This window comes from Haliotis rufescens, unplaced genomic scaffold (genome assembly GCF_023055435.1).
Source record: "Haliotis rufescens isolate VD_foot unplaced genomic scaffold, xgHalRufe1.0.p SCAF_17, whole genome shotgun sequence".
Lineage (NCBI taxonomy): Eukaryota > Metazoa > Mollusca > Gastropoda > Lepetellida > Haliotidae > Haliotis > Haliotis rufescens.
This window is the reverse complement of record NW_025963857.1, coordinates 28,103,070-28,126,406: the sequence shown is the minus strand read 5'-3', so window position 1 is coordinate 28,126,406 and position 23,337 is coordinate 28,103,070.

Below are 23,337 nucleotides of genomic sequence, written 5' to 3'. Positions count from 1 at the left end.
TAAGAAACGATCCGCGCCCCCATAGTTCGATGGCACATAATCAATCAAGTCACATAACCTGACTTCCCGATTCATTAACTTCGCTAATCCGTAAACATGCGGATCAGAATAAGTTTTCAGCAAAAGGTATAAAGTGCGACTTAGCATATCGTACGAGGCGACTTAAGGGAACGGGTGCTTAGGCTGTTGCATGTCATCGTATCCCAATTGTCTGGATCTATGCTCAGGATGTCAATCACTGGATTGTGTTTTCTAGACTCTATTATTTACAAACCGCCGTCATAAAGCTGGAGTATAGCTGAATATGGCGTTAAACAACAAACAAACGAAACAAAGAACTCGTATCATAAGAAGTAGGGTAGCACAGTTATTTGTTTTACCTTTGCAGCACGCCCATCTAATTTTAGCTTGCTCATATATCCTGGGACGCCATCAAGGACAGTTCCCAAAATCTGCTTCCACTACAACGGAACATTTAAACCGTCAGAGACGCGGACCATAATCTGTTGGCTTCCTGTAACAGGGCGGGTTTTGCGCTTCTCTCAGCTGAAAGCTTTCGTCTTGTGTGAGGTCGAGGTGTATGAGGCTATTGAATTGGAACGCGAGGACGGCGTGATCAAAGGTTCTGATGCATGTATTTTTAACACTTGGTTAAGGGTTTCTTATTCAAATTCATGGTCAGTGGTACAAAGATATAAAACTACTTGAAATATTTTTTTATGAAATATACATAAATATTTAAAAATGAGAAACTTGGGCAAAAGAAACACTACCACGTCTATACGTTCCACGTGTATGACAACACTTCACCACGGGCATTCTGGTCCGGATAATAATTATATTTATCGTTTTTGTTTATGCACGAAAACATATATTAATAAGGTGCGCTGTTCTAGTACGAAGCTGACAGCACATGATTCTTATGTACATTTGTACATTTCAGATGGAACATTCCGACGTTCCCAAAGGGAGAAAATGAAATTGACTTCGCCTTCAACTCACGTTACTAAATCTGTCCTGGAGTGTGCTTCCTATTGTGATTATTCAAGAGATTGTCCCTACTTCAACTACAGGTCAACGTCGATGGGGGGCGGGATCTGTCAGGTCCCGGGGGTGGAAAACCAGGGGGGTGATGCCGTTGGGAGTGCTGACTGGAGTGTCTATCGAAGATTGTAGGGATACCCTGCACCCAGAAATCGGAACGAAGATAAAAGATCAAATAAAAGTGCATGCATTTTTCAAAGTTTTGATCACATTTATAGTACTGTCGATCACCTATGAAGTGTTTTCAATATCCTAGGTAGTGTTTTCAATCTCCTAATTAGCGTTTACAATCAACTACGTAGTGTTTTCAATCTCCTATTTAGCGTTTACAATCAACTACGTAGTGTTTTCAATACCCGAGGTAGTGTTTTCAATCTCCTATGTCATACTTTCGATTTCCTATGTAGTGTTTTTGATTTCCTATATGGAGCTTTCAGTCTCTTCTGTAGTGTTTTCAATCTCTTATGTGTTCATTTCAATCTTCTATATAGTGTTTACAATCAACTATGTAGTGTTTCAATGTCCTAGGTAGTGTTTTCAATCCCCTATGTTCAGCTTTCAATCTTCTATATGATGCCTTCGAACTCCTAGAACGTGCTTTTGATCTCCCACATAGTACTTTCTGTTTTTATCCTGTACTTTCTATCCCATCTGAAGTTTTGTCCGTCCTGTAGTCTTTTCAATCTCCTATGTAGTGTTTTCAATCTCCTATGTCGTGCTTTCGATTTCCTAGGTAGTGTTTTCAATCTCACATAATATATTTCTCTGGTTCGAGTACAGACTTATATGTAGAATAAGGGTTTAGAAATGATGAAGAAATAATTCAGCATGCCAATTCTGAATCTCTATGTCTATACATCTTTGCTTAAAACATTGTATAAAATTTGATATGCTGCCACACTCCTGTGCGATCCAAACATACGTAAATCCGGTTTCTAATAGCAGCAAACGAACGTGCGTTACCCTGTTGTGGCAGCCGTTTTCATCCTGTGATTTCAACATGTCATAACATGCTTTTGGGTATCGATAACTATCCATATACAACAGCCTGCACCAACACCTTATACAACGACTAAAATAATTAACACATAAGTACGTTCTACCTATGTATGGACATTATTATGAAAACGTTGACGGATACAGTTGTGAAATAAAGGGGTTATTTTTCTTTCGAGAATGTCAATGTAGAGATTAAAGCATTACCACCACACACATCGTCTATAAAATATATGACATTGTCACTGCAAACACGAAAACGTCGTTTTTTTCCGTATATGGTCATTGGACGGAAAAACGACTAAAAATTCATTAAAATTGATTAATTGGTCAGCGTCTAGAAAGTGTCCAGAAAAGGGTCGAGTTTTTCAAGCGTAAAATGGACGGAAAAACGATGGTTTTTGCTCCGCCTTGTACAACTGTTAACGGCCAATCAGATGGCGCTGGTCCCCCGACGCACGTGATATCCAAGGCTTCCTTTCGGAAGCTTTAGGTTTCGTATTTCTGGCATGCCTTGCTCTAGTATCTGTCGCGCGCAGTGCAGCAAGATTTGCTGATAGGCTAGTTTTAGGATATGTTACATGTTAATGGAATTCAGACACGCGCCAAGAAGTCAAACCAAACAATGTTACTAAGTTTATTGTGGTAACGGCTATGTACAGTTACCCCTATCGGATAATGGGTTGTGTTTCATTTGGTTATAACAATAACTAATTTTTAAATGTGAAGTTTACAAGATATACGACTTGGACGCGAGGTCGGTCACATGACGTTCTTCACGTGACTGTATTCTTGAAAAGGCGTAAACACTGACTACTTCCACATTCCTGGGGAAAACCCTTGGAATTTCTTGGTACGAATTCATACAGAAGCGTGGTTGCAAGCCCATTTAAGGATACCCTCGCTGCAACCCATCCCAGAGAGAAAAAACACGAAAAAAAATCCAAACTGTCGCAGTGACAATTTACAGAAATCTATGAAAATACCTTAGTATCTATTTGACACATCTTCACAATCACCTTTCAATGATCGGCCAATTGATCAGTGATGCCAAAGGCTTGAAATAGCCACAGGTTAATTAACAACTTCGAAAATATCTCCCGTCACGTTTATCGTGTCGGCCATTTTGACGTATTGTACTTGATGTAAATGTATTACGACGCTCTGTCATTGTAATTGACTTACTGAGGTAATTCTGTAAAAGATCTTCTCATCTAATGAGGATATTGTTTGGAATATATTTCTTGTAAACATACTAAAACATATGTTCCTTGCTTTGGGGGAACTATTTTATTCCGGGTGGCCCATTAAATCTACTAGTAAGTCAAGGCACCATGCGTGATCTGTTATTTTATGTGTTTAAATTACGATTTGGGGCGTTAATAAAATACACTGACGCAAGTATATTCTATTCAAATCAATTGGATAATTGAATATGCTTTCTTTTACATATTACATAACATCACTGCACAAAATATGAACAGTTGCAGTAACACACTACGGTAATCGCATTAAACATCATTTTCAACTGTACAGTATTTCAGTATTTCAGTTATATCATGGTGTATCAGACTGATGTGGGATAAAAATCCGAAGTGGTTCAAGTCCTCCAATGGGTGTTCGGGAAAAGGTGAGCGTATCCTGCCACACAAGTGGCACCCGTCACAAAACATGCAAGGACAAGTCAATTGTTCACCTGAACAAAGCACGGAAACACACAATGATGCCCGTCCTCAGTTTTACCGAGCATGTAAATTATGTTGTCCGTCAAAAACATGGACGAGTATAAACAATATGTTCATTCACGTAATACATGTCATACATTTGACAAAATGTATTGACTCGGAGCATTATTGTTAATCACAGCGCATGCAGTTGAACTCATCACCCATCCCATTATTGATAACCCTTCTTGAAGATCTATGAAATCAGAAGCTGCAACACTCTATCTTTTAACTGGCATGTCAGACTTCTATTTCATTACTCAGTTTTATTTGCACGGATTACTATGGAAGGGACATTGTGTCGTTGTCGCATTGTCGCATTGACGCCTTTACAAAAACAAGCAAAACGTGTCAAAATTAACAAAAGCGCGACAATTGGCCATTTGTCGCATTGTCGCGTGTTCGCATTGTCGCTCTTTGATAATCCTTTTCTTTATTTTACAAAAGGGCGACGATGCCGTAACGCGACATTTTCAAGGTCAAAATATGTCTCGTTGTCGCATTGTCGCCCCATCACAAATGTGTATAAAAGGCGTAAAGTTCAGTTATTGTTACAGTTAGGAAGTTCAACCTGATAAATGTACGTCTTGAAATGAAAACACAAGTCCGTCCGCGAGTCCATAACGTTTTATTGTGAGCTCTTCTCTAAAAGTGCTTAGTGTTTAACTCCCAGTTCCAAACACGTAGTACCTCCTCAATAATCCACATACCTCCAGTGCAGTGGTCTTCCGGAAGATCTTACTCTTGACCGTATTAGACAACTGACGAGTGCACGCCTGACCTCGTTGCAACCCTCGTGATGTGTTTGCCGAAGGGAGAGGTGTAGGAAATGTGTGCTCCAGCCCAGCGCAGAGCTCGCGACACACTGTATACTGATGTATACAGTATATTGCAGTTGATATACTGTATACTGCATGTGATACTTATTTGCGGACATGTTAAAACTTTCAAGATTCAAGATTCAATTTGCATATATTTCATATACAACAGACCGCCGTCATATATCACTGGAATACTGCTGAGAGCGGCGTTAAAACAAATTGTTTTCATAATGGAGCGCTGCAGTCATTTAAAATAGAACCGTATACATATGTACATGTAGTACCAACTCATTCTATTTGTTTCGAATATTCAGCAGAAAATATATTATTAACCAGGTCTTTGGGAAAAGATATCAGATTTTTATAAGCAGCCACATAGGACCCCTCGCTGATTAGGTTCTTGTTTACTTAAGAGCAGAGTTGGCCAAGTTAGATGATATAACCAAAATCCAGGCGCTCCGGCGGGGGGCAAGCTGGTCTTGTTAGTGTATGGTATGAGCTGTGACGTTGACCCAAGAGGATAATGTAAAACATGAGACCAACTCAAGTCTATAATGATTGGGAAAGTCTAGATTTCCACAGCTCTAGCCTGAAATTAAGAATTGTTCTATGCTCCATTTTAATTGTATTATTTTCATTTTGTAGACATGGATGGACCAACCAGGAAAGAAATTGTTGGAATATTAATATTACATGTTACCACTGATCCAGTTAAATTCATCACACAATAATAAATTAGTATTTGACATTACGGCATTTGGTTATTAGGGCATGATCATGTACATGTTCACTGTAGTAATGTACACACCAGTCAACTTGATTATAATTTTTATCAAAGTGTAGCGGCATCAACGATTACTTTATGATATCCTCACTTGTTATCGATGTATTGACATCGAACAATGGAAGGCAGTTCGAAATTCTTATGGATAGCTTCAATAGGGACAGCGCCGGTGTCAGTACAATTTTCCTAGTTAAAATAAGTATCTACAAAATATAATCTGAAGCAGACAAGAACAATATTGTTTTATTAATGCTTACTTTCATGGATAGAATTAAGGCAATCTAGGCTTGCCAAATCGTTCTAGACTTGAGCTGGATTCCTTTTAAATTTATTCTGTATGGTCTGGGAGACGAACGGGCGTCAGTATCGCATGGAGAACTGGGACAGCCTTAATCAGTGTAATCGGATATGTTGTGGAGTTTCGGTTTTGGGCTGTTTGCTGAATATATAGAATTGCGAGTTATGTATACTCTGTATTCTTTCGTCATGGTAGCATATATATTTTCTATGTTGCTTTTTGAATTATCCACAAATAATGATAACTACAATGTAAACCTCTCTCTGGAGATATGCAATAATACTACTGAAGGGCATATCTAAAAAAATGGGACTTCTCGACAAATATTTCTTTCTTAAATACTACCCGTTACAGGTATTCTGATCATTATATCATACTTTGTACAGTTTAAAAGTCAAATAATGGCAAATTGTGTATCTTTCTACATTTTGAATTAATTATATTTTCTGAAATAAAACCCTAGCATCAGATAGTGATATACACGAATATGATCTATACTATTATAAATGAATTATCAATTTTGTATTATGAATTAGATAAACAGAAATATGATAGTAAAACAAATTATTTTAATCTATTCTTGTGAGTAGGTAACGAGAGATCTAGGCAACGCACTAACGTAGCCATTTATGAAAAATGAAATATTAAAAGTTTAGGGGTTTGAACATGCACATTGAATGACAGGGAAGAAAGCAACGCAATAATTAAATTATGAATCAAATTATGTTATATATATAACAGAATATTTAGAAAATATAAGTTTAATTTCTTATTGTTGGAAGGTGTTTAATAATTATATAGATTTTGTTTGATTGTTTGTTGTTTAACGCCGCACTCAGCAATATACCAGCTATATGACGGTGGTTCGTAAATAATCCAGTCTGGACCAAACATTTAGTCATTATCATCAAGAGCACCGATCTACGCATTTGGGATACGATGACATGCATCAACCAAGTCAGCGAGCCAAGTCGCCTTCGTAGAAGCATGGGTTGTTGAATGCCTATTCTAACCCGGATCTTCACGGATATTTTTTTAAATAATAAGGTACAATGAAATTCTGTATATGTCCATAATAAGTGTGTATAAGTAGATGGATAATATGTCCATACACGCCAAGTAAATGGTATATGCATTAATTTAAATGCAAATGATTCAATGATGAGTTCTTTCACAAGTCCATATTTCAAGGCAAGTATTTGATATTCATAATAACTCCACAAAAGCTACACAATGGCAACAAAACGGTACCAGCATCACAGATACCAATAATACATGAGATACATATAATTACTTTAAAGTTAAAACATGTATCTAAATAGAAAATTAGAAGGATACACTTCCGACATTTTTCGTATTTTGTTTTCGTTTGGAGAGAGAAGTTGTGATTGGTATCTGATGGGTGCAAACAGGTGTTCCCTTCCGCCCAGGCCTTGCGGCAATGCTATAGCTCAAAATGAAACAAGCCTTGTTCAACAGGTTCAGACTCAAATTTCTATCCCACTTGGGCTCCTTTTAAATTTAAATATAATTTCTCGTGTCGATATGTGTCAGAAGAAATGAAATATTACAGCACTTGTGAATAGGTTATATGCGCATGTCAGCGTCGATCCTATAATATCCTTTTTTGCAAAATACATATATACTGATGAATTAAGGTAGTAATACTACGCAAATATATGTCCAGATGCATACATCAGTATCATCTCGTGATCTTAATTCGTGCTTTGAGCCCTTTTTCTACCGGAGATTCTGGGGTGTTACATCACACCAGAAAGCCAGGTCCAAATTCAAGTCATAATTTCATGGTCCGTCTTGTATGTTGGAAACCAATATCGCAATATGGCTAAATATTGCTGGAAGTGGTATTAACCCGATTACTCACATAATTATTCCATTTTCTACAGTCATCTACGAACACTATCTTTAAGGAGGTATATCTGTATCATCCAAATGTCCGTACATATATGTCCACATTTATATGTATAAAGCAAGTCGCCCTGCACTCTTCCTTAAAAGATAAATGTTAAGCATTTTCTCTGTATGGATTTATATAATGTAATATCGTTTTAATGTAATGCTGATGCAGTAAACGTACCACAGACCTAATGCTAGAATAACATCTAATTTCTGAAATGAACATATTTTACAGAAAAAAACAGTTGTTTAAACAATACTTATAAAATATAAGAACAAGGAGCCAAGAGCCAAATATTGGGCTGTGTTGGACATATTTGTTTCGGGGTCTTATGACAGACAAACCTGATGCCTTTAAGTATAAAGATAAGTATAGATGTTGTACATATTCAAATATGTTCGTGATTAACACAAACTTGAAAAATATTGAAAGATGAGTGGTAACTATTTATGCCATTATTTCAAATTAGAATGAGAGCACATCAGGAAAGCATGGTACTTTAATATACGTATCTTGTTAGCCCAATATTCTTTTTTAAGTAAGAGCAGCATGTATATCGAGAGTATAGGTTTGGTGCGTGACTTATCACACAGTACTTTCAGAAAGTGTGCATATTCTATTTATCGGCAATAAATAACATAAGACGATTCATACGGGTAAATACGATTTACTTCAGAACCAGTATAGATTATTTAAGGTTAGGGGGAAATGTATGTAATTAACAGAACTTTGGCCGGGTTTAAAGGATTTGGGTCCTGGCTTGGGCTTTGTGTTGCACGTGTAGACGGCATTTCCAGGTTTGACGTATCAATGACAAAAATGATGTCAGATGCAATTCTCTGCCTTTTCGGGTGAACAATTGGCTTGCCTTTGGATGTGTCTGTGGCGGGTGCAACAAGTGGATCGGAATGAGCTCGCGTTTTTGCGAGCATCCTATGTCATCATTTATTATGATGAATCATGAAACATGCTCCTGATGTTGTCGCAATGGTGCAGTTGGCGCTACTTTTGGCAAGGGTTTCTCATGATAATGGAAATGCTTATGTCGCTTTTGTTGACCGATAAACATGAAAAGATATAATGTTAGTGTATATGGTCATGTTATTAAGAAACAAACGACGAGTGGGAATTGTTTATTGTACGAAAAACAACGACCGAGACTCGTTTATTTCTATATGAGATATCAACATTACGTACAGCCTCTTTTAGGGTGTTAAATTAGGAAAAAATACACGCTTTACAATATTGACCCGTACTTAAATAATGATGATTCCTTGAATAGAATCCGACAGCGGCCATGCTAGATAAATCCATTTTAGGATTTGAGTTTGGTCCCGCATATTCTCAAAATTTTCTCGTCAATCATCTGTACCTTTTCTCCCAATACCGATTGTCATATCACTCTCATTTTCGGATTCTCCAGCAACATTTATTGGGAACAACTCACTAGACACATACCTCTCAAAAATAAGGTCAAATTTACAAATTTTACTTTTCAAGTTGCGAGTGCATGTTCGAATCTCAATAAATGACGTCATGATAGAACAATGTTTTATCGTGAAATAAATATCGCTTCCTTCTTTGTTCTTTGTGATTTATCGCGTAGCTATCTTATATCATCAAATGCCAATTTCTAATTGCTTTATCATGACGTATCCGTGTCATGTAGCAATAACATACACAGACTTCGACGTTGAATAGTGTCATGAAATATGATTATCCTCTTGTGTGCAATATTTCTGGTTGATAAATCTAACATATTCTTACTTTAAGAATAGCGACTATACATGATTATATATCCCTTATCAGGTCTCTGTAACATTTGCAAAATGATACAAATATAAAAATACAACTGAACCTAAATGTAATGTTTTAATATCCTTACGTTGCTGAGTGCAGCATTTAACAACAAACAAACAAAACATAATATCTTTAAGAATTATGTTAACAATTCCGATGCTCAAAATAATCTCACAATCTCCATACCTCTTTCTCTCTATGAAAACATAATATTAACTTTTTTTTAATAATCTGAAGGAATAATAATGGCAATACTATCATAATTACCATCATTATTTATGTTACTTATCCTCAAGTGAAGTAGTCCTCCACACTATACATTCAGTGAAGAAGCCCATGAACATATGAACTATGTAACATACATTCATGGAAATTAGATGAACAGTTGAAGTTAGCAAATGATATTATTCGGTTGAACGTCTATCAGCCATCTATTCTATTCATGAAGAACATTTCACGTGGGACCAACAGAGGGAATTATGACTATCGACTTGCTAATTATTTTTTATATTCATGCCAGCTCAAAGGATCTATTGGCTTGATTTATTGTTATGGTATCCACAAAATAAGTAGGATCCGATTGTTTCCGTTTTTGTTGAAATAAAACTGAATAATATTTGCTGTTTACATATCAAAGTTTGCCAAATTGTTACAAAATGTTTGCCCACAGCAAGGCTACGTATCCCCAACATATTGTGCTAGGCACAGTATCACTGGACTGAGGGAGGGCGGCATTCCTCCTTGTGGGTCACCTGCTTGGCAATATAGGACGGGAAAACTGCAGGGGGTGAGGGCAGTTAAGTTGATGGTACAGACAAATAAGAGAGATCATTTTACAAATGTGAAACCTCAGTCCACAAAGGAAGAGGCGAAAGCTGAAACTTGGTGAGGTTTACAGAACAAAGGCAGTTATTTCTAGTTTCTTACTGACTCTCGAAGATACATTTAATAAAACAATTAATGTGTGTGTGTGTGTGTGTGTGTGTGTGTGTGTGTGTGTGTGTGTGTGTGTGTGTGTTTGTGTGTGTGTGTGTGTGTGTGTATGTGTGTGTGAGAGGTAGAAGAAGAATTGTACACCATAAAAATGGCTACGTATGTATTTGGGGTAGATATGTTGAATGCCCGGCCAGTATGACCTTTGAGTCACTACAGTTGCAGTCATTAAAATGCGTAAAACAGTATTTGAGTGAAAGAAAACACTATAAGTGAGTGAAACAAAAGACCTCAGTACAGGCACAACCAGTCCCCCAACCCCAAGTCTGCATGTATCAATACTCATACCTGCCACATCCTCAACCACTTAACTTACTCACACAATCATCTGACAACATGTTCGCCAACCCTCGTATCACAACGCATGCACGCATGCACGCACGCACACACACACACACACACACACACACACATCACATCACATCACATCTACGTCAGCCATCATGGATCCATGCGCATGCATAATCCATCCTCCCACCATTCCCCAACATCCATCGAACTATAACTATATCCGCCCTCATGTATCGGTATTCGTGCTTTCATACATACATACACTCTCCCTACCATTCCCCTACATCCATCGCAGTATAACTATGACTATAACCGCCTTCGTGCATCTGCACTTATGTTCACATTGCATTGCACATTGTACATGTGATTTGATATTCATAAAAGCTCCACAGACGCTGCACAATGACGACAAAAACCAGCAGCATCACATATATGAATATAACTTTTTTTGTACACAAGGTACATTGATTACTTTGAAGTTAAATAATGTATCTAAATGGTAATTTTGTAGGTTTAAAAACACACATCCGACTTTTTAGTTGTTTTGGTCAAACAGGTGTCAAGTCGCTGTCTCAAAAGGCTCGATTTGCTTAGCCCTTAAGATTATTACGGCAAGCAGCGCTTAGCCCGCTAGCTGGTTATACAGTTTCTGAGCCATGTTATTTTCCCTTCCGCCTAGCCCGTACTGTAATGGTATAGCCCCCCAAAAGCCTTGAATTTCCACAAGCCAAGGTTAGGCTGTAATTTCCATCTCACGAGGGTCATTTTTAAATTAAATACATTTGCTTGTTTCTATCAAAATAATATTCTTTCAAAGAATGAGCCTTAATCCAACCGGCTGTCCAAAATATCCAATTCAAGTCTATAATTGTTCTGCTAGTCCAGATAACCTGGTGGACAGGTTATGTGTGCATGCAAGCGTAAATCCTTACCTTCAAACTGCCCCTCCCCATAGTAGAGCAAAGCAAACTTAGATTTTCCTTATGTTTTTGTGTCCAACAGACTAGAAAATGATGGTTGTGGTCAAATGTTTTGGTGTCAAAATGCACTTTTATTTTGTAAAAATAGAGAAAATCAAATAAAGTCCCCCAAAAGGTAATGTATCCATTGCTTCCTTATTTTTATCATTTTTGTGATAGTTAACACATATTAGAATTTAATTATTATAAGGTTGTAATTATAGCCCCTCACAAATTGAGAAAAGGCCAAATATGGTAAATTTTACTCTATTTACATTTTTCGGTTATTGGAAAATAAACCGAAATGAATTATTAGTATTATCAACTAAGCCATTTGATATCTCAAAATGAGCCGACACGTCTTATGATGGGAAGGCAGTGTCCATATTCCATATAACATTAAGGATTTTAAAAACAATTGGTAATATGTTACCCCACCCCCCATTTTGTCAAAATGTGCAATGTTTATATTCCCATTGCTAATTTAATTAATAATAGATTTATACAACACATACGTATCACCGTTTGCAAAAACCTTTTCTATGTAGGATGTCATTAAAGGTTTGCCTAAAATCAATGATTATTTAAACCACTGAGGATATATATAGTATAAAAATGCTACTGGTGCACATACAACTTTGTTGATGTTCTGTGTATGCTTGGTTAAGCCCTATAGAATATACATAGAAACAAATACAAAATGTGCACAATAATATCAACGTAACTGCTCCCCCTCAAAATGGACAAGCAGATGATACTGTGAACTCAATCTCAAGACACATAGAGGTATATAAGGAAAATAATTTATGGTCGTCAATAGAGGTTATCACGCGAGTGTGTTTGGGGATTGTACATATCCTGCATTAGGAGTAAACGTTGTATTCAGCGAGGCTAGGATATTTTCCATCCCCAAACACACAAGCGTGATAACCTCTTTATAATATAATGTCATTCTTTAATTCTCTGCTGGAAAATCGCTTTCCCTCTCACAAACATTACCGAAACATTGCGAGTTTTCCTGGAATGCGCGCATTAATATTTATTACGTCACTGGGTAAGTGATGTGTCAGTCGGACAGTGACAGTAGCCAATATAGTTCCAACTGAATTTTGTTTTTAATACATTGGCAAAGCAACATATAAGCGAAACAACAATTGGTTTTTTTGCCTTTCTCGGCAATCCATCGGTCTATCCGCTAGAGTAACTGTCCTTTGTCAAAGGGAAGCTACTCTAACCCTAGTCTATGAGACGTCACGGCCACGTTCATACGTCGTTGACAGTCGGCCTGTCCTGTCATAACGTTAAGAAGTGCAGTCAGATTTATACACAGCGACAAAACGAAACAAGGTAACAATTCAAACATCTTTCGGCCAAATCCAACTTTTTTTAATTTGTTGAAAAGGTTTCAAGCCGCAGAGGTCTACAAGCACAGATATGGCTTCTGATCCCGTTTGGCTAGGCCTAATGCCCTCCCAAAATTGTTTCGAAATTTATATCTCCAAACTTGCCAACATTTTTAAAACGCCTTAGCTACGTTACAGTTAGACACTGATTTTCAGTATATTAGACTGTTCCTTTGATAATGATAGCTATTATCTCTGTAGTTTATCCGGATTCCCGATGGTAAATTCTGACTCGATTGCCGAATGGCAAGGGCGACGCCATGTTTGTGTTATAAACACTGAAAGTAGTCCCTACTTGACCTTTGATATGTGCATCTCTATCCGCATATGACCCCAACAAATATCGTTTTTATCCGTTGGCTTTATCCTGCCGTGAAACCTACCCATTATATGATAAACTTATTTATTATGAGGAACACAACGTTTCGGACTTAATACTTTCTCTATGAAGCAGAGAGCATATAGATTTTCCTGTAAGAACAACAAAAGTAATATGATAACAAAGGTGTGAACTTCACAGGGGAAGCCAGCAGTTAATTGGCGCTGATATGCAATTAGCAATTGACAAATGGATCAGTTAACAGTCTCCGGGCCAATGACAGAGGCACCAGCAGCGCAAGTCCCAACCCTAGATCCCCTGCAACTGTGACCACCAATACACTGGAGAAACCCTCAAATCCCTCAACACCAGACACAAAGAACATCAGACCTCTGTCAACAAACTAGGCCGGAAATCCGCTATTAAATCAGCGCCAATTAACTGTTGGCTTTCCTTGCTTAGTTTCCACCTTTGTTATCTTATTACTTTTGTTGTTCCTACAGGTACGTATATTATGTTCTCTGATTCACAGCATTAGCTCACCTGAAAAAGGAGTAAGTATTTACTCCGAAATGTTGTGTTCCTCATAATAAAGAAGTTGACATCCATAAATTCTCTACTTTATGTGTATCACTTCTAAATGTCATTCAAAGACTACATGAAGGTACCTAAACCTCATAATCTGACATATATCAGAATATTTATGAATACAATATTGCTCTCAATACCCAAGGATGAGCACTGTATGATTATATTTGTAATTACATACATGATTCTTCGTCAATTAACCACACACCGCGTACAGTTCGGTATGGCTAGTCTGTCAAAAGTAACAACAAATGAATATGACCGAGAAATAAACGAGAAATATCTTTACTCATGGTATAAGAACAATATTGTGGCTATGTAGCCATCCTGCGTTCCAAACACACCTCTGCACTTGCACACAGCAGACGTAATTCAAAATTAACATATCGGTTTTTGGTTTCCACAAAAGCAGTAAATGCATTATCATGTCACTGGATTTTCTGTCTTGTTCATTACTTGATTCTCTGGCCTCTTTAAATAATACTGTCGCATGGTAGGCAACATACAACGCTTACGTTTATGCAAATTCTGTGAGTGGCAGGTGTTACCGGTAGGGCAGGCCAAGTTGACATTTCTTACCGATTTTTAGTGATCTATTCATATACTTTACACGGCTATTATGCTGTTACGTCCAATAAAATCTGTATCAACGGATATTCGAGACTGGTTGTTCACTGGTGTTGACGTTTTATAACTGTTTAAAAAAAATAAAATCTGTTATCTACTGCAATACTGAATTTTAAGGGTCGTGTGTATAAGATGTTATCACATTTATAGACTGTAATAATGTGTTATGGTATAAAATAGGTTTTAAACATACTTAGCTGTAAACATGCTTTGGATTTATGTCGCTAAAAGGAATAAAGTATTTGAGTGTTTTAACACTTTAATGACATGTATCACATGTCAGGGGCTCAATATCCCAAAAGTGTGGAGTATACTTGTAGTTATTGGTGTAAATCATTAGTTACCCCCTACCTCTTGCGAGTCAACACGGGGTACGTTTACATACATCTACTGTCGTAACAATTGTCATATCAAGAGTCTGGAAGAGATATGTCAACTGTTGTGCGATGTCAGTCGAAACACATTTAGACATTGAATACTTGATTTCCTGAATATCTCACCAATTTACTTTGATGAATACAGCAGCGAGCAAGCGTCGAGCAAAGATAGGTTAAAATGTACATGTTTAATATCTTGCTTGGTGTTGATGTTGTAATGTTGTAAGCATCCCATAGCAAGATACACAAAGTACCAAAACTGTTTAAACGGTTTAGAGGGTTAGAGGGTTAGAGAGAAGGGTGGGTAGATCGGTGGAGTGTGCCTACCTCTAATATGAAGACAGATATCATGTAAGTTGACTAGAAATTAGCCGGAGAAGGATAAGGATAAGATGTTATGAAAATTATTTGAACTCACGTTCACTTAACAATACACTGTTTGGGACCCAAGCTTCAATAGCGTAATTGCACTGAACTGAGATAATCAAGACCGGATATTCTCTGGATCTTGAACATTGTGATACGTTATATTCCTTTGGTGATGTCTGGTTATAAATTCAAAAACGACAGCTTTCTCAATATTGCTGACACTAGTTGAAATGTTGAAGAACTTGTTAGTTTGGATTGAGCCCCCTGGATGTGTCCCTAAACTCGGCTAGAGCATTCGTCCTCCTGCTATACTTTTGAACACTCTGGATGACCTAGGCTGTGTCCAGGCTTCCAACACTGACAAGGTAGCTACAATGTTCACACCTACAGAAGATGCTTTCAAGCAACACATGATGAGAGCCATGTTTCTGACGACAATATGGCTGCAGATACATCACTCATCTCATCTGCAGTGACAGATCTGGACTGCCACATACTGAACACTGCACCTGCTCTGGTTGTTAACCTAAAGGCTTGAGTGACAGTATCCGTGGTGGCAGTGAATAAATGTATCCTACTGCATTAGAGAAAAATAATGGATTTGTAATGAGTTACTGACAATATTGAAGCAATTGCATATTAGTGCTTCACATTGGCACTACAAAGTAAGCCAATATGATCAGCAATTATAGTTCATAATTATCTTACATATGACAATAACATGATAGATGGAGTTCCACATTTAGTAAATATATTATTTCATATATTATATTATACCTATATTAATATATTTTTTATAGGCTCCTAAAGCATTCAGGCAGATTTTGAGATATCACACGACATGATTGTCAATATGGAGGTTACATTATCTTTAGTTTTGTGATTATTTGAAGATGAAAATTGAGTGATTATTCCCTGTTTTTGACACATTTTGGCCGATAACTCGACTTAACCATTTTGCTACTTGTTTATTTGTTATATTTTAGGTTTCCTAAGTCAGCACACTGATTTTGTTTATAAAATGAGCATTGCAATATGCAAAACTAACTAGTTTAGAGCTATTTATTTGATTTACTTAATTTTGTCATACAAATGTGCATTTTACCTCTTACAAAACATGTCTGCCACCGAAAGAAATCACCACAACCATCAATTTCTAATGCATAAATGACATCTTATGAAGCAAAATGTGGTTGTGCTTTGTTCTCCTGTGGGGAGGGGTTACTCCTTAAATAAGGGTTAGCCGCTACTCTATTAATATCCTTTTATGCAAAACACATGTATACTGATTAATGAAAGCAGTAATACTACACATTAAATAGCACAATTTGCAACATGAGTTTGGGCTTTATTGATTGTGACACATAACCAACTAAATGTAGTCTGCTTTTGGACGGTTACAAGTCATATGTTTATGTGTGTACATTTGCACAGTGTGTTCATATGGTAATGGTCTCATCGTGATCTATATTCGAGCTTCTGTATCTTTTTCTACAGGACGTTATGGGGTTAAAACAACACCTTTTGTTGCAAGAAGTTTGACTGTATTAATTGTAACAGGTAGCTAACGACGTGTGGTTCGTTATTCGGCCTACATGTATTTCATTCACATGTATACATCAGTTAGTTCACATCTTATGGGTCTCCTCGTAATCTATATTCGTTGCCCTCCTTTTCTATAGGACGTTATGGGAGTATATCGTGGTGGTCATACCACACCAGAGAGCCCGAGGCCTCTTCTATGTGTGAAACGTAGTGTGGTAATATGGCTGGATATTGCTTAATGTGGTATGAACCACAATACTATCACATGTATCACATTACTTTATCCAGGAGATATAATCGTATATACGATCAGCATATATCAAAAGGTATATTTATTAGCAACAAAATGTCCATGAATGTAGCTCTCATCAATTTATGCACATATTATATATTAGCATTTCCTGTATTTCAATATCAACCCTGATCAAGTGAATGTGACACAGGCCTGATGCCTTCAAGTAGTATGAATGAATATACCTCGTTGACACAAGTTCTCTACAATAGCGTTATCGAATAATTGTGAACTTGTACACAATGTTCTGAGCAAAATTATGATTCCTTGTACAACAGAACGTGCTGAAATTTTTAAATGTCAATTCCTATATGGGATGGGTCGACGTCTGTTAATGTTTTATTTTAATTAAGTGGGGTCTATTATTTAGTGATAATCAACCAATAATGATGATCAATCCCACCTTGTTTTGATATATATTTAAATAATACATAGGCGATAACAATTTATTTCATTATGACAGCACAGCAGGAAAAACATAGCTGCACGCATCTTGTTGACCCAACAGTTTTTTTTTAAAACAGAGCACCATTTACATCAAGAGAATCAGTTTCATGTGTGTCTTATCACACATTGCCTTTCAGAAAGTATGCATATTCTGTTTATAGGGGGACTATGGTTAACGCCATCTCACTTTAATTTGTTGTTAGGGTAAAATGAATGCACCCAATTATCATGTCTTACATCGGTGAGTGCGACTCTTGCTCGGAGTTGTGTCGAGTTCACAGCATTCGGGGCCTTGGTGGAGCTTTCAAAAGGTTTTGTGATGGACATTTCCAGATGTGACACAAAACCAAAATGATGTCGGATGCCATTCCATATTTTGACTTGTACCGCGTGGTTCCGTATTTTTCAAATGAACAATTGGCTTGCGTTTGCATGTATTTTTTGCGAGCACCTGGTGTCATCAGTTTGATAGTGTTGCATGGGCACATGCTCATGATGTGGTCGGAAGTATGCAGTCGACTTTGCTTCTGACAGGGATGGTATATGATTATGGAAAGTTTTTTGTCGCTTTTGTTAACTGCTGAACATGAGAGATAACGTCCGTGTATAGTCAAGTAAATCAAATTATTGTAATTTCCCATTGCCTTATCATGGCGTATCCATGTCCGACCAATCATGTAGCATACAGAAATATCAGTGACTTCCACGTACATTATAGTAATGATATAGGATTACATTTTGGTCTGCACTATTTCCGGTAGACAGATCTATTAAAATGAAATGCGGCCAGTTTAGACATTGAGATTGAAGTTCAGTAAACAGTGGCTATTGTGGGGATCACATTCATGAAACGGCACAACAATAACCCTAGATTTTATGTAGACGTTTACAAATGACATACATTCGCATACTATGATATCATGATAATTAGGAAAAGGCTGAGACATGGGCCCAAATGACAATTCACTTGACGCTGCTATAGGAGTTTTAAAATAAGATATCAATTATGCAGGTACGTTCAAGAAACGCACATGCGTCATTGATTCAAAGCCTCGGCACCAAGGCCTCCGAGGGGATGCTGAGAAAAATGTAAATTTTTACCACTGATGGATTGTTTACACATGTAATAGAAAAGTAAATCTTTATGAAGTAAATGAAATCAACCTATTATCGAATAGAAACACAACGAAAACATAATGTATATGCACATGCATATCACAGTAAAACTCGAAATGTTTGGTAAGTTGGTATTGGGCATCAACTGTTTCGGGGGTCCTCCATTTCATTCGGAAATAATACACTGAAGAACAATGACGGGGGAGAGCTAACGTTGTGTAGTACTGTATATCTCTAACTAAAGAAGAGATCTCCCTGATGCTGATGCCCTGATGCTACGACTAGAGTTATCACTGTTCGTGCTACCATTTAGAGACACTAAACTAACAATCATTGCTTATATTTTTACATCTACATGTATGTGACGTAACGGATGCTTACATGAAGCGAGTGAGACTGCGACGAGTACCTGAAGTGAGACCACGCAACCTACAGGCAGTGAATGAATGGATGTTGCGGACCTTTTTGCTCAGTTGAAACTCAAAGACGCATCAGCATTTAACACTGACACCATGGCAGCAAAGTGAAAACCTATCTTTGATTTCATGGAAGTTAAATCAAAGGTTGAAGTTAAGTTTGTGAAAATAGCAAATGATATCATTCAATCCAACTTCTATCAGTCAAAACCATACCTTCAGTCTTGGTGTCATCGAAGGCTGCTTAGTTTTTATACTACAAAATAACTGAAATATATTTGCTGTTTTCATATCAAAGTTTGCTAAATTGTTGTAGAATGCTTATAGTCAGTTGGCCAGGGGTGAAAAACAAGATTTTCGTTCCCACATTTCCCTGTATACCTTAAACCTTGTCTATTGTATAAAGGAGGTATCTGTACACAATTTTCATTGGGTAGTAAGCTTGCAAGTGTGTGCAGGAATTTTCAGGGGGTCAAAATTGCATAAATTGAAGGAAAAATGCATACTTTGACAAAATTGGCTGTAACATTTTCATTAAGTCATTAAATTATCCAAATTTAGTCTTTGATTACAGGTAATAGGTTCGGTTATCTGAATTTGGCAAACATTTTGTTTCATTTAACTGTTATTCTAATTCTCAGTGGAAACATTGGTAAAAATCATGTTTTTTTACTTCATTTTCAAATCTTGTGAGTAGGTAAAACACTAATTCCATTGAATTGTGACAATAAAACCACTATAACTGGGTATTAAAATCTGCCTTAACCATTGTACTATCCTATACAAAAAACAAAATGAAAATATATTACATAGGGATTGAGATATTGTATACAATGTTACCCCACCCCCCAAAAACCAATTTTGATGAAAATTGCTTATTGAGTTATGGTGGTAGATGATGTTGCTGTAGTGGATGAGTGGGATAATTGCAACAATGCCTAAACACACCAAAATAGTAAACTCAGAAAGAAAAATTATGTTTCAAGTTTTTCTGTGAGCATTTATGGTGGCCATCTTGAATTTCAAGATGGCCGCCATTTTGACCTGTTTTTAAAAACAAGATCTTATATAGTTCTTCAACATGGTCATGTAATATATCATATGAAAGCTTTTTACATTGTCTTTTCAATGATGTACATTATTCACTGACTCCTGTGGTAAATTGACCCCCAACAATGAAAAAAGGAAATATTGAAAGCTAATTTCTCTCGTGACTTCAACCCATACCCAAATTTAGATTTATATTGAAATGGACATATTTTCACTCAAAATTGTAGATATACAGCACTTTAGTTCTACAACATGGTCATGTAATATATCATTTGGAAGCTTTTTTACATTGTCTTTTTAATGATGTACCTTATTCACTGACTTCTGTGGTAATCTTATCCCCCAATAATACAACAAATGATATATCGAAAGCTAATTTCTCTAGCAACACCAACCAACCTCCAAAGTCGTATTTTAATAAAATGGACATCGTTTCACTCACAAATTGTAGATAAATTGCACTTTTGTCTGAGCATTTCACTAGTTTATCGTTCGAGTGAAAAAACACACGAGAATACTTGTAGTATTATGAAGTATTAAAGATTACATCACAGAGTCAAGGGCTGTGAAATAATGTCACCTCTAGTCACCGTCAGAGTCCATCTCTTCTGGAAAGGTAGGTAAGTTGTTTCTGTTTAGGCATGACATAGCACAACTGCATCCAAGGGAACATGTTCTTGGTGCAGCAACACCTGGATGAGGAGCATCTGCCTGTTGTGCATTTACATGTGAGCAATTCTAGACACAGTGCTGGCATTCGTTTCTGGCTCATTGGGATGGTTTCTATGACATCCTCAGTAGATGACCACCTATACTCTTCTGGTGGTGGAATGTCAGCCTTTCCTTTGTGCACAGAACACCACGTGATGCACTGGTGCTGACATCTGAGTAGAGGTTGTGTGGTGGGAGTTCCTCTAGGTCTCCAACTCTGTGGAACATGTCAGCTGTAAGTGTATTAATGCTAGTTCCAGTCGATGCTGGATTGTACACTTTGACAACAAATGTTTCTGTCTTTTTCATGTTGAAGGCACCAGTTTCTTCTGTTGGTTAGAACAAATCTGATTGTGCGATAAATATGTTCCAGGTCGACTTCTTGCCATTACCACTGAACTGGCTTGTTGTGTCACAACCATGACCGCATGGAATGCTGGTAGAGTTGCTACAACATCTTGAGTGAGAGATTGATGTACATCATCAACTTGTATGAATAGTAGGTCCTTTGCAGTACCTGTACCCACCTATATCTGATTTGGTAGATTTGGTATCGCTGCAGATTGATCTAAGGAAGATATTACATCATCATGGTATGAATCGAGGTGACAAGCTTTTGTCAGAGTTCACTGACAATCGATTGGCGGATAATGCTAAGAGTATTCATGACAAAATATCAGAAGTGTGTCCAACAGTACATGTTCCGCACTGTACATCATGCAGATATCAAAGAAGTCAACTCAAACCAATACCTTTAAGCAAGGAAGACAACGTTTCAGAAGGTTGCTGAGTGCCACCCTCAGTGGAAGAGAAGTAAACGTACCACATCTTCTAACACATGAGCTGTCCCAGACCCCACCTTCCCTGGCAACAACAGATGGCCTACTTTGTACAACAAAGCTGCATTATCACATTTGCTTGCAGATTCTCATGGTACCATCAACTGATGACACATAATGCATTGTTATTTCTGGCATGGCTCTTGTACAGGTTATAGGCAAACCAAGCAAAGCTAGGCCCTTTGGAGATTTGGCTGATGTTTTCAATTGGAATGTGCTGAAGAACTTCGGTGAAACTTGTACTTAAGTCGATGATGTCTTTGACCAATATGTTGCAAAGTCAGTAAAATCTGCAACTTGGACAAAAAGAGGTGATCGATCAAAGAAAACTTGAAGAATAATAGATAAATGAGACATCCTTCTGCTGGCTACATTGTCCCATTTTATTGAAATGAACAAGCAAAATTTGATACAATTCTTGACCACATAATTGCACACACAGGCACAGCATCTCCATCATAATCATCAAATCATCATCATTGCAGGTGGATGAAGCAGCCCAATTACAGCAGTATCTTCCATAGATCAATCTGAAGCAATGCCAAATCTACTGTCAACACATAAAGAGGCAGCTACACGAATGGTGATCAATGTCATGGATGCCTCCTGCAATGGATACGACCACAGTGTCATTAACAGCTGAGACACTGATGTTAGAGTACAGTTGACGCATCATAAACATCGTTTTCTGCTCAGATATGAATGGGTGCATATCAGTTGATGATGTACATCAATCTCTCATTCTCTCAGATATTGTAGCAGCTCTACCAGCATTCCATGCGGTCACAGGTTGTGGACCTGGAACATATTTATCGCACAACCATATTTGTTGCAACCAACAGAAAAAACTGGTGCCTTCAACATGAAAGAGACAGACTCACTTGTCATCAAAGTGTACAATCCAGCATCGACTGCAAGTAGCATTAATACACTTACAGCTGACATGTTCCACAGAGTTGGAGACCTAGAGGAACTCCCACCACACAACCTCTACTCAGATGTCAACACATTTGCATCACGTGGTGTTCCGCACACAAAGGACATTCCACCACCAGAAGGGTATAGGTGGATGTCTACAGACGATGTCACAGAACCCATCCCAATGACCCAGGAATGAATGCCAGCACTGTGTCTAGAATTGCTCACCTGTAAATGCACAACAGGCATATGCTCCTCATTCAGGTGTAGCTGCGCCAAGAACATCATGGGATATTCCCATGGATGCAGTTGTGCTATGTCATGCCTAAACAGAAACAATTGAACTTACCTACCTCTCCAGATGCGACGGACTCTGACGGTGACATTATTTCACATTTTATTTTTAATACTTAATAATACTACAAGTATTCTCATGTTTGTTTCTTCACTCAAATTATAAACTAGTGAAATGCTCAGACAAAAGTGCTGTATATCTACAATTTTGAGTGAAAATATGTCCATTTTAATTTAAATCTAAATTTGGGTATGGGTTGAAGTCACGAGAGAAATTAGCTTTCAATATTTCCTTTTTTCATTGTTGGGGGTCAATTTACCACAGGAGTCAGTGAATAATGTACATCATTGAAAAGACAATGTAAAAAGCTTTCATATGATATATTACATGACCATGT